We start from the raw sequence: 16829 nt of genomic DNA, 5'->3' as shown, positions 1-16829 counted from the left end.
CCTTGCACCAGGGATTGGTTTTAGCTCCTTGGTCAAATATAAGTTGGTTGTAGACATTTGGATTGATTTCTGGTGTTTCTATTCTGTTCCATTGGTCTATCCATCTGTTTTTGCACCAGTATCAGGCTGTTCTGATTATAACTGCACTTTAGTATGTCTTAAAATCTGGCATTGTGATGCCTCCAGCTTTGTTTTTGTTTTATAAGATTGCGTTAGCTATTCAAGATCTCTTGTGTGTCCATATGAACTTCAGCATCATTTTTTCTAGATCTGAGAAGAATGTCTTTGGTATTTTGTTTCACACTGAATCTGTAAAATGCTTTTGGAAGAATGGACATTTTGATATTGATTCAATCCATGAGCATGGAAGATTTTTCCATTTTTTCTGTATCTTCTATTTCTTTAATGTTTTATAATTCTCATCATAGAGACCTTTGTCATCCTTGGTTAAGTTTATTTCATGGTATTTGATTTTTTTTTTTTTTTTGTAGCTGTTGTGAATGGGATTGATCTTAGAAGTTCTTTCTCAGCCATGGCATTGTCTATGTATACAAAGGCTGTTGATTTATGTGTATTGATTTTACATCCTGCTACTTTACCAAACTCTTCTATGAGTTCCTACAGTCTCTTGATGGATTTCTTTGGATCCCCTGTGTGAAGAATCATGTCATCTGCAAATAGGAATAGTTTGACTTCTTTCTTCCCAATTTGTATCCCTTTGACTTCTTTTTCTTGCCTAATGGCTCTGGCTAAAACTTCCAGGACTATTTTGAATAGCAATGTTGCGAGTAGGCATCCCTGTCTGGTACCAGATCTCAGTGGGAATGTTTCCAACTTTTCCTCATTCAATATGATGTTGGCTGTGGGTTTGTCATAAATTGCCTTGATTGTGTTGAGGAATGTTCTTTCTATACCCAATTTGCTTAGAGTTTTCATAATGAAAGGATGTTATTTTATCAAATGCTTTCTCTGCATCTATTGAGATATCATATGGTTTTTGCTCAGCAGTTTGTTAATGTGGTATATCACATTGGTTTGCGAATGTTGAACCATCCCTGCATACCAGGGATAAATCCCACTTGGTGTGGGTGGATGATCTTTCTGATGTGTTGTTGGATTCTATTAACTAGAATTTTGTTGAGGATTTTTGCATCTATGTTCATCAGGGAAATGGCCTGTAATTCTCTTTTTTTGTTGCATCTTTTTCAGGTTTAGAAATTAAGATGATTCTGACTTCATAGAAAGAATTTGGGAGGATTCCCTCTCTTTCAATTGTTTTGAATAACTTGAGAAGAATTTTAGTTAGTTTTTCTTTAAATGTATGGTAGAATTCAGCAGTGAAGCCATCTGGTCCTGTGCTTTTTTTTTTGTTGCGAGGGCCTTTATTACTGATTCAATTTATGATTTGGTTATGAGTCTGTTTAGGTTTCCTATGTCTTCATGGCTCAATTTAGGTAGGTTGTATGTGACCAGGAATCTATCCATTCCTGCTAGGTTTCCCAGTTTGTGGGCATACAACTCTTTGTAGTAATTATTGATGATTTTTATTTCTGTGGTGTATGTCGTTACATTTTCTTTTTCATCTCTAATTTGATTGATTTGGGTATTCTCTCTTCCTTTTTTGGTTAGTTGGGCTAATGGTATGTCAATTTTATTTATTTTTTCAAAAAACAAGCTCGTTGTTTTCTTGGTCTTTTGTATTATTTTTTGGATTCAATTTTGTTTTCTTTAATTATTTCTTTTTGCGTATTAATATGGGGTTTGGGTTTGCTGTTGTTTTTCTAGATCCTTGAGATGCATTGATAGCTCATGTATTTGGTGACTTTTCAATTTCTTGATGGGGGCACCTATTGCTATAAACTTTCCTCTTGACACTGCTTTTGCTGTATCCCATAAGTTTTGATATGTTGTGTGTCTTCATTTGTTTCCAGAAAGTTTTTGATTTCTTCTATGGCCCACTGTCACAGGAGCATGTTGTTCAGTCTCCATGTGTTTGCATATGCTCTAGTGATTCCTGAAATTCTGATTTCCAGCTTCCATTCCATTGTGGTCAGAGAAGGTGCATGGTCTGATTTCGAATTTTTTGAATTTGCTGAGACTTGCTTTATGGTCTAATATGTGGTCAATCCTAGAGAAAGTTCCATGCCTTGCTGAGAATAATGTGTATTCTGCAACTGTAAGATGAAAAGTTTTGTAGATATCTGTTATACCCATTTGGTTTATATTCTCAATTAAGTTGGCTGTTTCCTTGTTGATTTTCTGTCTGGTTGATCTGTCCGTTGTTTTAAGTGGAGTATTGAAGTCCCCCATTACTATTGTACTGGAGTCTAAGTCTCCCTTTAAATCCCTTAACATTTCTTTTAAATAGCCAGGTGCCCTGTAATTATACATTTATAATAGTTACATCTTCCTGCTGAATTGATCCCTTAACCATTATATAGTGCCCTTCTTTGTCTCTTTTAACAGTTTTGTGTTAGTCTATTTGTCAGATATTAAGATGGCTACACTAGCTCTTTTTTGGTTTATGTTGGCATGGAATATCTTTCCATCCTTTCAGTCTGCAAGCATCTTTGTTGGTGAGATGTGTTTCTTATAGGCAGCAAATAGATGGATTTTTTTTAATCCATCCAGCCAGTCTGTGTCTTCTAACTGGGGAGTTGAAGCCATTTACATTCAAGGTGACTATTGATAAGTAATGACTTTGCCCTGCCATTTTTCCAAAAATATTCCTAATTTATACTTTGAACTTCCTTTGATCTTTTGAGATTTTCTTCCTTTGCTTTCTTTCGTAGTAATGACCATGTTTCTGTGTTTTTGTGTGCAACACATCCTTAAGCTCCTTTTGTAGGGTTGGATGGGTGGTGACAAATTCTTTCAATTTCTGTTTGTTATAGAAGGTCTTTATTTCACCTTCATTCACAAATGAGAGCTTTGCAGGGTATAATATTCTGGGATGACAGTTTTTTCTCTTAAGACTTGGCCTGTAGGGTTTCTGATGAGAAGTCTGCTGTGAGTCTAATTGGAGATCCTCTGAAAGTAATCTAATGTTTCTCTCCTGCACATTTTAGAATCTTCTCTTTGTGTTTCACTGTGGTGAGTTTGATTACAATGTGTCATGGGAAGGATCTTTTTTGGTCATGTCTACTGGGAGTTATGTGTGTTCCTGTGCTTGGATGTCCCTTTCTTTCTCCAAACCTGGGACGTTTTCTGCTATTATTGTTTCACTAAGAAGACGTTCTAATTCTTTCTCTCTCTCCATGCCTTCAGGAACTCCTAGAACCCATATGTTGAGTTTTTTTTTTTTTTTTTTAAATACTATCCTATGGATTCCCAACAGTAGTTTTAGTTTTCTAATTTCCTTCTCTTGTCTTTGGTTTGACTGTATACTTTCCTGTGCTTTGTCTTTTAAGTCCAGTATTCTCTCTTCTGCTTCATAGATTGTTTTTAAGGCTCCCCACTGCATTTATTTGTTCTATTGAATTCATTTCATTTTGATTTCTCTTTAAAATCCTAATTTCATGTTCTACTGAATTCTTCATTTTGATTCCTCTTAGGATCTCAAATTCATGGGAGTAATTTTCTTTCATGTCCTACAGATTTCAGTAGTTCATGCATTTGATTACTTCTATGTAATCTTATGATCAATTTCTTGAGTTCCATTTCTTGCATTTCTTCTATCTCATCATCTTCACAATCTAGTATTGAAGAGTCATGTTTCTTTGATTGTGTCATTTTGTCTTCCTTATTCTTGTTTCTTGGATTTTTCTATTTTTTTCAGCATTTGTGGAGATACCTGTTGGTTTCTTCTTCTCCTCCCCACCCCCCACTGTGGCAGCTTTTATTGTTGTGCTATGACTCTGTAGATAAATGGACTGTCTGCTTTCAGTGAATCTCTATAGACTTGTAGTGGGTGTGGCCAGAGAGCTCTGTTCAGTTCTCCAGGATTAAGGGCATGCCTAAGGTGACACACACAGGTTTGATGTGGTAAATCAATCTCTCTCTCTCTCTCCTTTTTAATCAGAAGGGACGTATATTCTGCCCAGCTGAGCTCTTCTCAATGGAGACCAGTGCCTAAGCACTAGCCCCATTGCGTATAACATTCATCTGCTCTGTCCTAAGGACCGCACAAAGGATCTGTGTAGTCCTCAGTGTAAATTTGGATTCTCCAGCAGTGTCTCTCACCAGGTAACCAGGAACTCCAGAGTCTATGGCGTCTCCCACTGAGACTGCTCAAAGTCCCAGCCACACCGTGAGTTCTCCCACACACCCTCAGGTTTTTGTTTTTTTGTTTTTTTTTGTTTTTTGTTTTCCCCACAGTCCCAGTTCAGAAGCTTCACACAGTCACAAGCTCCTAGCACCTTGTTATTTCTCCCCACCAGAGTCAGGAGTCTCTGCTTGGCTGCTTGCCAGGTGCAGATACAAGCTGGCCCAGGTGTTACATATGTCCAAAATGGTACTCACTTTATTGGCTTGTACACCTTTGTAAGGTGAGTGGAGAGAGAGAAATGTGTCCGTCTTGTGGTGGTTGGTTTTTTTTTTCTCCTCTAGTATGGCTGATACACTTTCCCCCATGGCGTTCCAAGCCTTGATCCCTCTAGGCTCTTCCTGCAACTTTTTCGCCTGTGACCTGCGCCACTGTGGGCTGGTCTCAGCTCACTTTACAGCACTGGTACAAAGGTTCTCAGCTGTTGGGGTCCCGAGCTGTGGGTGCCCATGCGCTCCACGTAGGCCCACGGTGTCCCTCTAATTTTGGTAGACTTTCCTCTGCCATTGTTTCCCTACTTCTTCCCTGAGACTACACTATCTCCACTTTTTTAAAACTATCTTCTCCTGGGCTAGAGCAGTAAGCTCCCTCCCTACGCCACCATCTTGGAACCCTCTGTAAATAACTGTTCAAGGAATACTGACAAGGAGCAAAAGTCTGTAATGTGCATTACAGATGCCCTTTTTTTTTTCTTTGAATTTTTTTGATTTGCAGTTGGTTGACTCAGTGGTTGTGGAACATACAGAGGACTGACTGTATTTGTTTACTGATTTTTTTAGGTATAATTACACACAGTAGAATGTAAAACACTGAAGAGTCCTGTTTGAATTTTAGCAAATGCATACACTTGCTAACATGGACCCTTGGGAAAGGATATGAAACATTACTGTCACCACGGAACACTCCTTCTTTACCCTTTCCAGTCAGTCCTCCCCTCACCCCACTCCTAGAAGCAACCACTGTTCTGATTTTTTTCACTAAAGATGAGTTTTGCCTGTTTTAGAATGTCATATAAAAGGAACCATACGATATATACTCAGTTAAATAAGATTCCATTGTGTAGCCTAATAGTAGAGACTCAATGTGTTGTATGTATAGTAGTTTGGGTTCTTTGCTTTTAATTAACATTAACTGTGTAAATACAGCCTAGTTTATTTATCCATTTACCTGTTAATGAGCATCTGGGCTGTTTCCAGTTTTTGTTAAGATGAAGAAAGCTGTTGGGTATATCCTTAGACTTTTTTTTTTTTTAACTTATGCTTTCTTGTCTCTTATGTAAACATTCAGGAGTGAAATTGCTGGGTCACAGGGCAGTTGTATTATTTTAAAAGAAAATATCAAACTTTTTTTTTAAGTGTTTATATGGTTTAACTGAGTATCTTACAGTGCTTGTTTTACTTTCCTGCCAGCATTTCCTGTTGTCAGTCTTGAGCCTTCCAGGTAGATGGTGGTTGTATCTCAGGGTGGATTTACTGTGCTTTTGCCTGTGATTGATAATGAGGAGCGACTTTTATGTATTGACCATTTGTAAGTGTTGGTTAAAATCTTGCATTCACTTTGTTATTAACAGTGTGGAATGCCTCACAGATTTGTCTGTCACCCCTGCTCAGGAGCCATGCTAATCTCCGTATCACTCCAGAGTTAGTATTTGTGCTGCCTAACTGAGCACCTTATGTTCATTTTTAATTGAGTTCATCTTTTTTGTTTGGATTTGAGTCATTTATGTTTTCTGGATACTGTCCCTTTATCAGCTATATCTTTGAGAACCCTTGCTCCAAGCTGTGGCCGATTCATTTTCTTAACAGTGGCTTTTGAAGTGCAGAAGTTTTAAATTTTGATGAAATCTGAAGTTTTAAAATTTTATAGTTATTGTGTTCTGAGAAATGTTTACCTAACACCATGTTATGACAGTATTCTCCTGTTTTCTTTACATGCTTTAGAATTTTCATTTTTATGTCTAGGTTTATGATTCTTTGTGAATTACTTTCAGAGTGTAATATAAAACAGGGGCTGAGGTTCATTTTTATCTATGTGAGTATTCTGTTATTCTGCATGATGTGTTCAGAAGGCTTTCCTTATTGAACTGCTTTGTTGCCTTTGTTGAAAATAAATTGAGGATGTAAGTGTAGGTCTATTTTCACTTCATTGATCTTTATGTTTATCTTAATGCCAGTGCCATATTGTCTTAATTATTTCGTCTTTAAATTACATGTTAAATTCAAGTAGCATAAATCTTTCCAACTTGCTATTATTTTTCAAGATTCCTTTGTATAGTTTAGGTGCTTTACATTACCATTCATTTTTACAGCAAGTATGCAAGAAAAAGAAAACCAAACAAAAAACACAAATGAAAAACCACCTATTGGAGTTATGATTGAAATTGCATTGACTCTACCAATATGAGGAGAATTGGCATGAGTTTGCAATTTGAAGGATTTATGTCTTTCATTACATTTATTCCTATTTTATGGCTTTTGGCACTCTCTAAAGTGGGGTTGTTCTTTTTTTAAATTTCATTTTTCAGTGTACAGCCAGCATACAAAACAGTGATCTTATATCCCAAAAACAACCTAATTCACTTATAAGGAGTTAAACTGTATAAGCTCTTTAGGATTTTCTATGTAAACAATCAAGTTATCTGTGAAAAGTGTCCAACCTTTATGACTCAATGGCTTAATTGTAAAGATTTCCTGCATAACACTGACTAGAAGGTAGGAGTGACATACTTTATTCTCAGTCTTAGAAAGGTAGCAGTTAGTATTTCACCATTATGTGTAAAATTAGCATCTGTAGGTCTTTCATAAACATTATTTGTCAGATTGTGGAAATTTCCTTCTATTCCTAGTTTTCTGAGAACTGATTTTTTCTAATATCACAATAGGATGTTGAATTTTGTCAGTTGTGTTGTCTGTATCTATTGAAAGGATCCTATGGACTCTCACCATTCTTCTGTTCCTGTCATTATCTTGATTGATTTTAAATAGTAAATAAAGTTTGCATTCTTGGGATAAACCTCACTATATTATCAAGTTAGATTTTGCTAATATTTTGTAAAACATTTTTATACCTCTCAGAGAGCTCTGAGTGTGTGTGTGTATGTGTGTGTGTGTGTAATTTTTTTGTGTTAAAGTTATGCTAGCCTTACTGAAGTGCCAAAAAGGTGGTGTAAGATTGATGTTCTCTTTTCCTAAAATGTTTGATATACTGGTGAAACCAAATGTGGATGGAGTTTTCCTAGTGGGATTTTTTAAATATTAATTTATCTAGAAACAGATTGTTTTCTTTTTGTGTCAATTTTTTTTTCAAGATTTATTTATTAGAAAGGATGAGACAGAAAGAGGGATACACAGTGATCTTCTAATGGTCACAACAGCCAGGTCTAGGGCAAGCTGCAGCAGGAGCCATGATATCCATCTCAGTCCCCAATGTGGCTGGCAGGGGGCCAAATACGTGAGCCATCATCCATTGCCTCCCGTGCACGTTAGCAGGAATCTGGATTAGAAGCCAAAGAGCCAGGACTTGAACTGACACTCCTTTATGAGATGCCACTGTCCTAATTGACATCTTAGCCCAGTATACCACCAGGCCCATCCGTTCTGTGTCTGTTCTGATATGTTGTAATATTTTAAAGAATATGTTCATTTCATCTAAACTTTCAATTTACGGGTATAAAGTTATTTATAACATTCACTTACATTTTTGATAGCTGTAGGTTTCATTGTGATAGTCCTTTTTTATGGCTAGCACTTTGTATTTTTTGCCTTTTTGGTTTTAGTTACATAACAAATCACTCTAAACTTAGTGGTTTAAAATAGTAACCACTTAGGGGTGGGAGTTAGACCTAGAGCTTAAGGTGCTAGTGAAGACATCTGCATCGCTTATTGGAGTGCCTAGATTTGAGTCCTGCTTTGGCTCCCAAATCCAGCTTCTTGCCAATACAAACTCTAGGAAGCAGCAGGTGATGATTCAAGTAATTGGGTTCTGCCATCCATGTGGGAGATCTGGATTGAGTTCCTGGCTCCTAACTTTAACCTGGCCCCGCCCTGACCATTGCAGGCATTTGAGGAATGAACCAGTGGGTGAGAGCTCTTTCTCCTTCATCCCTCTCAAATTAAAAAACAAAGAGTAACCATTTATTTATTCAACTGTGGATAGGTCAGTGGGCCAGGCTCAGTTCTTGGGTGGCAGACAGGTTCACACGGGGCCCTTAGGTCAGCTGTCAGTTTGCTGGGTGGTTCTGCCCCTAGGTTTGGTTGCTTTTTGTTGGGGACAGTTGAAGTGATGGGTCACCTATCTGTCCTCATCCATCAGGCTAACCAGGCTTGTTCACCTGGTGGCTTGGTAGTATTCCTGGAGAGAAAAGTGTGCGGTATTTCTGAATCGCCTTTTCACATGCTTTTGTCAACAGAAACCAGCCCAAATTTATAAATTTTACCACCGATTCCAAATGAGTGTGCATACTGGGCCATTTTTCAGTCTAATGCATTGTAACATCTACTGTCATGGAGTGGATGTTACAGTGTGGCAGTTTTTAGCCTGGTATTATTATCAGTGTTGTGATTCACAAATCCTTACACATCTTCCTGGGTCCTGTTGAACCCTAAGTTCTTTGGTGTCTCATAAAAAGAAACTGTTTCCCACACTAATACTTGTACCTATAAAAATTTGATTGTTTAACATGGTTTTGTTTTATAAACCATTGTATATTTTGGTATCCACCCAACCCCAAAGCAGAAGATACCCAACTTATTTTTTGACTCATAATACCTGAACAATTCAAAATGTGGCACTGCTAAATATTATCATGGATCTATTGACTTAGGGCTTCAAAAACAACATAGGTTTCACACAATGTACTGCTACTGTATAGGTAAAATTAAAGATAAGAAGTTTGCCCCAGATAGGTAATATGTTCCTGCGGTTTCTAGTTGTATCTGTCAACCATCAGCTGTTCCTGTACACAGAAAATATTAGTAGAATTAGAGATGGGCTGGAAACGCAGCTTAATCACACCAGACCCTAAGTATACTTCTAAGTCTTGATATTAAATCCAGTTTGTTTCACCTTTCTGGAAATCTACTTCTAGACGTATATCCTGAGTTATTTATGGGTCAGTGAACGCATCTGGCGATAAGAGTGGAGATTTTAGTGTTGTTTCTCTCACCAAAAAAGTGGAGGCATTATAAATGTCTAATGAAATGAGACTAGTTTAGAAAACGACATTACTAAGGGTGGGCATTAGGCCTCAAGGAAAGGTGCCTCTTAGGATGTCGCTTCCTGTGTTGTGGTTACCTGGATTTGAGTCCTGGCCCTGCTGCAGATTCCTGTTTATTGTTAATGTAAACACTGGAAGCAGCAGATAATGGAACAAGTAGCTGGGTCCTTGTCACCCGTGTGGGAGACCTACCTTGAGTTCCTGGCTCCCAGCTTTGTGCAGGCCCAGCCCCAGCAGTTACAGTCTCCCAAGGAGTGGACTAGTAGATGAGAGATTTCTCTTTATCTTTTTCTCCCTTCTCTTCCCTTCCCTTCCCTTCCTCTCCTCTTCCCCTCCCCCCCTTCAAGTGATAACTAAACAAATCAATAAATTTACAGTAACATTACTTTGGGCCAGTGTTGTGCTGTAGTGGGTAAAGCCACTGCCTGCGATGCTGGCATCCCACATGGGCGCCTGTTCATGTCCTGGCTGCTCCACTTCTGATCCAGCTCCCTGCTAATGGCCTGGGAAAAAGCAGTGGAAAATGGCCCAAGTATTGGGCCCCTGCCACCCAAATGTAAGAATCAGGTGAAACTTCTGTCTCCTGGCTTGGGCCTGGCCCAGTCCTGGCAGTTGCAGCCATCTGGGGAGTGAACCAGTGGCTGGAAGATCTCTTTCCCTCTCTCTCTGTAACTCTTTTAAATAAATAAAGTGTATCTTTCTTAAAAATACCATTATTCATTATGTAGAATATTATTCAATCATATAAAAAGTATAGAAGAGTAGTGTCCTACATTGATGTTCATTTCATATATTAGCATATTTCTAAAGTAGATTGTAAAACTATTGTGTGACTATAAAATAATTACATTTAAAGATATAAGCATAAGGACAATCTTGGAAAGATACTCATATACAGCAAAATGTGAACAATGATTATTCCTGACTGGCAATATGATTTTTTAAAAATTTTCATTCCACTTGAAACTTCCCTTTTTTCATCCTGTACTTCTCGAGTGGCAAGTTTTAAGTTTATTTACTTATTTTTACCAGGAAATGGTTAATGCAGGGTGCACTCTACCATGGTCAGGTGTGTCTACAGAGGGTGTTGAAACTTTCTGGAACCCAAATTGAGTCTGATTTAAATTAGATATGTTAAAGAGTTTTTAGAGTGAAGTGTTGCAAAAGTATCACCTGTGCAGAATAGACCACAAGCTTCACATTTTCTTTGGTTTGCTGGGGGAAGGGACAAAAAGATTGCCATGGCTGTATGCAGAGTTCAGTGCAGGCTTTCGTGGGGTAGGGGAATGCCTGGGGAAGATTCAGTACCTAGGAGCTGTGGCAGCCTCGTGCCTGCAGCTCCGTTGTTCAGGCAGCTTTTTTCATGTCAACACCTGCTCATTAGGAACTGGACCAAGACTCCCAAAGAGCTCTCAGATGGCCCTGATTTTGTATCCCTGCCAATCTGCACTAGAATTTAATAACAACCTTGAGGTGAAACTTGGGCCTTTCCTCATTGCTAATCCCTAAAGCCATCTGGCCTTTTCCTTTTTCTGAATAACAATTCAGTGCATGTGTGAAAGGATGGAGGGAGGAGGAGGAGGAGGGTAGAGGGGGGACAAACCTATCTTACATTTCTTAAAGGACAATCTACTTGGTTTCCAAGCAGAGTATCTTTTAGGTCATAGACCTAAGCTTGTTCTTTTCCTAGCTTCTGCACCTCTGTCTCTCTGTCTCTGTCTCTCTCTGTCTCTCTCTCTCTCAAATGATTTTATTTATTTACTTGAGAGCTAGAGTTACAGAGAGAGAGAGAGACAGAGACAGAGACAGAGACAGAGTTCTTTCATCCACTGGTTCATTCCTCAAATGGTTGCAACAGGTGGAGCTGGGCCATGCAGAAGTGAGGAGCCTCTTCTAGGTCTCCTATGTAGGTGCAGGGGCCCAAGCACCTGGGCCATCTTCTGCTTTCCCAGGACATAGAGAGCTGGATGAGAAGGAGAGCAGCTGGGACTAGAACTAGCACCCATATGGATGCCAGAACCGCAAGTAGAGGCTTAGCCTACTATGCCACAGCACCAGCCCCAGCTTCTGTATCTTAATTGCCAGATAATTGTTTGGAATTTGTACCACACATTAACTATTGACAAACCTCCAACTTCAGTTCTTTCAATGAAATATTGTCAAAATTAAGCATGTAAATCTGCAATCATAATTTCAATTTTTTAAAATTTTGCATTATTCATTTACCATCCGCTTCAACACAGTATTGAACACATAGGAGATACTCCATAAATATTTGTTTATTCCTGTTATTTGCTCTACACAGTAGCTGAGGTAACTTAGTAGGAAATATATGTGCTATTATAGTAAATTAGAATAAAATATAAAGCATCAGAACTTCTTCCGCCCTGTCCCCACCCCAGGAAAGAACTTGAACTTAGTGAACCAGGTGTCCTGTGTGTTACATGGCTTCAGTCCTGGTGGGGACTCACTGCAGGGCAGATGCCCGGGAATGGAATGTATCAGGAATCGGTTGTACTACTTAGGTTGGTTTTCTCACCTTAACTCTGCTGAGCATTGGTTGAGTTTGGGTGTCTTCCACACATTTATGGGAATATGCTACTTCAATAAAAAAATTCTCAATATTTGTTAAATGAGCCAGTTAAAGAAATTGTGTGCACATGGTGTTGAAAAGCACGTAACGACATATGTCTTCCCATCATTCAAATGAAATTTGTCTTCAGGGGCCAGCATTGTGGTGCAGCAGGTTAAGCTGCTGCCTATGATGCCAGCATCCCTTATGAGTGCCAGTTTGAGTCCAGCTCCCTCTCAAAGCGCCTGGGAAGGCAGCAGATGATGTCCCAAGTACTTGGGCCTCTGACACCCACGTGGGAGACCACCCAGATGGAGTTCCAGGCTCCTGGCGTCAGCCTAGCCAAGTTTCTCTCTGTAACTCTGCCTTTCTAATAAAATAAATCCTTTTAATACTATTTATTTATTTATTTGAAAGACAGAGTTAGAGAAGGGAAAAAGAGACAAAAATATGTCTTTCATCTGCTGGTTCACTCCCCGAGTAGCTGCAACAGCCAGGGCTAGGCCAGGCTAAAGCAAGGAGTCTGGACCTCCATCCAGGTCTCTCACGTGGGTGCAGGGGCCCAAGGACTTGGGACCATCTCCCACTGCTTTCCCACGCACGTTAACAAAGAGTTGGATCATAAGTGGAGCAGCAGGGACTTGAATTTGTACCCATATGGGATGTGGCATTGAAGACAGCGACTTAACCTGCTGTACCACAATGCCAGCCCCAATAAAATAAATCTTAAAAAAAAAAGTTTATTGCATTCAAACTAAAGGATAGATTTCTTTCCTTTTTTTTTTTTTAATTTGACAGAGTCATACACAGAGAGAGAGAGAGAGAGAGAGAGAAAGGTCTTCCCTCCATTGGTTCACTCCCCAAATGGCCGCTACGGCTGGCACTGTGCTGATCCGAAGCCGGAAGCCAGGTGCCTCTTCTGGTCTTCCATGTGGGTGCAGGAGCCCAGGCACTTGGGCCATCCTCCACTGCCCTCCCAGGCCACAGCAGAGAGCTGGACTGGAAGAGGAGCAACCAAGACTAGAACCCGGCCCATGTGGGATGCCGGTACCGCAGGTGGAGGATTAACCAAGTGAGCCACGGCACAGGCCCCTAAAGGATAGATTTCCATGGGCTTGATGTGAATACACATACATTCATGTGTTTGGGTACCTAATTGTATGCACACATATACCTGTGAATATATACGTGCATATTTAGGTATGTACACACAGACATGTTAGGTATCAGGTTTTGACCCTGCTGTCCACTCACTCACTCTTGGAGACCTCCCCAATAATGCTTTGATGCCCTAACACAAGGTCAGCCTACTGTGGCCCGTGGGCCAACCTTAGCCTTATTTAAATTTAGCCTGCAAGGTAAGAATGGAATTTACATTGTTAAATGGTTGGAAACAAATCAAAAGAAGAATCTTTAGTGACGTGAAAATTATGTGCAATTCGACTTTCAATGTCCAGGAATAAAGTTTTCTTGGACCGGAGCCACACTCATTGGCTTCCATGTTTCCGACTGCCTTAGCATCAACGTCCAGTTACTGAGACAGAGAAACCTACCCTGCAGATCCTTCTGTACTTCCTGACGTGTTAGGAAATGTTTGCTGAGCTCCGTGGGAGTTCTTTTTTTTTCATAAAAGACTAAAAATAAGTAGGATGGACTCTCCCTGACTCAAATAATACCTCACAATATCCATGATGTTACTGTGCCTTACCATCAGCCCCCTTTTAAGAGAAATTGGAGAGGAGTGAGAAAATTGCTCGCAGCTTTTATCCTTTTTATTTTTTAAAGTACTTCATAGTCCTCCACCCCCAAATATATAATCTTATGTCCCAAACAGGATATTCTGAATATTCAGACTTGAAGAACTCTTGTGATTATATCTTGTGTGGTGAAAATGGAAGGTCAAGGAAATAGTTGCAAAGTTGAGAAACTAGACTATGATACTGACTTAGTGTGATTGACAGCTTGCCGGCTTGAACAACATGCAAGAGGGGGAGTCCCAAATGCGCTTAGGAGGCACGAGTGCCAGTGTGGGTCAAGGTCTGTGTCACAGTCTGCCCGAGAGTGCCCGTGCCCCGTGTTTGTGGGTATTGTTTGTTTTCAAGATGCTCATGTTGTTTCACAGACTTGAGTTATTGAAGCGGACAGGTGAGGCAGGGAAGAAGCAGGGCCACTTCCACTGTACAGAAGGAAGAGGCGATGTCGCTTGTTCTATGTCAGCGCTAAATCCAAAGCAACCTAGAATGATGTTTTTCGCAGACATAACTCTCTGCAGGTGGATAGAGCTCACAGTATGATCAAGAATTAGTACCTGTGATCTGACTTCAGTTGTGACCATGTTATGATGTGTTTCCGACATAGGGGAGCTGTGCTGCTGTCTAGGTCTTCTTGAATGTTGATAAAAATGAATGACTACTGCAATTGAAAAAAAAAAAAAGAATTAGTACATGACTTTTAGTGTGAAACTTGGCTGATTTTTTTTTTCTTAAGATTTCATTTATTTGAGAGGTAGAGTTACAGACAGTGAGAGGGAGAGACAGAGAGAAAGGTATTCCGTTGGTTTACTCCCCAAATGGTTGCTACAGCCGGCACTACGCCAATCCGAAGCCAGGAGCCTGGTGCTTCCTCCTGGTCTCCCATGGGGGTGCAGGGGCTCAAGCACTTGGGCCATGCTCCACTGTCTTCCCGGGCCACAGCAGAGAGCTGGATTGGAAGAGGAGCAACTGGGACAGAATCCGGCGCCCATATGGGATGCCGGCGCCACAGGCGGAGGATTAACCTACTGCGCCACGGCGCCAACAAAACTTGGCTGATTTTCTTGATAATTGTATTCTGCTGTGGTGTTCTACCATTGGCCACCGTTAAGTAAGACCTCGTGAATTAACTAAGTAAATGCTTCATTCTCAAAATAAGAACCTTGGATTTCTTGTGTGTCCCCTTCCACCCTTCTGACACACGGTCAACAAGTGATCACTGAATGGGCCAACAGTTTAAATCTTCTTTACACCTTTGTCTTCTGGTTGCCTGTGCAAACCAGTTTTGAAAATGAATCTACTGTCCTTTTGTCTTGATCAGAACACTCTCCTTGGAAAAGGACACGTGTATCAGTCATTGCATCCTGATGTCTCAACATTGCTAAGTGTGCATGCTATGAGAGGGACTTCGGAATTCCTTTCATTTTACCAGCATGGAGCCAGAGAGGGAGGAAAGATAAGATACTTCTTTGAGGTCTTATAGCTACGTAACAACGTGGGAGATAAGAGCTATTTTGCCTTCCTTGGTTACTTGCATTGTCTTTGCTTTGAGCTGCCTTAAATATAACTTCTACAAATATTAAATAAAAGGATTTAATGGAATATTAAAAGAAATCATCTCATGGAATATATTGCTTGGCTGTGAAATGAGACTTATTTCCATGAGAGACATTTTTTTCTCCATTACTCGGGGGACATAGTCCATCCATCTTTTTGAAATTGTCATTAAACTATGAATTCATAAAAGGTAATGAAAAAAGGCTGTAATTATCTGGATAGTTGAAGATAAATGACACAGAAGCGTATCTGTTGTTTATCTTCAGTCATAAATATATTTGAGTTGAGTGCATTCTTGGAGAAGCCATTCACTGTCTTCTATCAAATCATTTTCTTGGGGTAAAGGGTGGTTTTTGGAAAATGACTTGCCTAACAGAGTGGAAGACTGCATGCAATTGGCTCTTTGCTATCTTGATTTATTTTTTCTGGGGAATCATGAATAGGAAAGAAGGAGACTGTCACTTGCAATTCAGTCATACAACTTTATTTTCTGCATAACACCTCTTATTATCGGACATTGTTTACTTTTCTGCCCCATGTGCACAGGAATGGGACCTTCAGAGAAGGAGGGGGTGTTCATTTGCTTTTCTGTCATTCTACCACCAGCACCTACAGCAGTACCCAGAGTTGCAAGGGAACCCCATATTATGTGTTCACTGTGTGAGAAGTCAGCCATGTGTACTAGAGTGTGAAGGGTAGAATTGGGAAATTGTAAATTCTGTAGCTGGGGAAGCGAGGTGGTGTCTGACCTTTATGAAAGTATTGTTCTGAGTGCTGATATCTTTGTTTTATTGCATGTACCCCTACCCCTGCTTCTGTAGCACCTGTACATATGCGGTAACAGCTTACTTGCCTCTTTCTCCCATTGATACTTGATGGCAGGGGCCATGTCTCATTCATTTATGTGACTCACAGTCACTCAGAGTGAGTGAGTGAGCCTGTGCATGCATGAAGGCTTCTTTTAGCACAGGTGCCTGAGACTATTACATTTTTGTGCTTCATCTCTTCAAATAGAAAGCATGATGGGGGTGAGCATGTGGTACAGTAGTTGAGTCACCATTTGGGAGGCTTGCAGCCCATATTGGAGTGCCCAGTTTGAGCCCTGGCTACTCTGCTTCCAATCCAGCTCCCACTGATGTACACCCTGGGGGAGATAAGTGTTGGCTCAGTTCTTGGATCATTGCCACTCATGTGGGAGACCCGAATTGGGTTCTGGGCTCTAGGCTTCAGCCTGGCCAAGCGCTGCCTGTTCTGGGCATCTGAAGAGAGAACCAGTGAAGGGCAGATCTTTCTCCATCTGTCTCTCGGTCTTAGGGACAGATTGTTCAGTGTCACGGAGGCACTTCCTGAGTGCCTTTAGGAAGATAATTTCTTGCAAACTGGACTCTTTTCTTTAGCATATGCTCTTCATATAGACCATTGCTATCCAAAAGAAGTGTGTGAGCCATGCACATCATTTCCACTATTTCA

General features: G+C 40.1%; 1 non-coding gene across 1 annotated transcript; it reads right to left on the bottom strand.

Annotated features, from left to right (window-relative positions):
* Window positions 1-5829: 5829 nt before the first annotated feature.
* Window positions 5830-5933, bottom strand: LOC127484327 (U6 spliceosomal RNA). The gene has a single exon (XR_007911193.1). It is a non-coding gene; the product is annotated as a U6 spliceosomal RNA (small nuclear RNA).
* Window positions 5934-16829: the final 10896 nt, after the last annotated feature.

This window comes from Oryctolagus cuniculus, chromosome 15 (assembly GCF_964237555.1).
Source record: "Oryctolagus cuniculus chromosome 15, mOryCun1.1, whole genome shotgun sequence".
In the NCBI taxonomy this organism is placed as follows: Eukaryota; Metazoa; Chordata; class Mammalia; order Lagomorpha; family Leporidae; genus Oryctolagus; species Oryctolagus cuniculus.
This window is presented reverse-complemented; position numbering and strand designations above follow the sequence as displayed.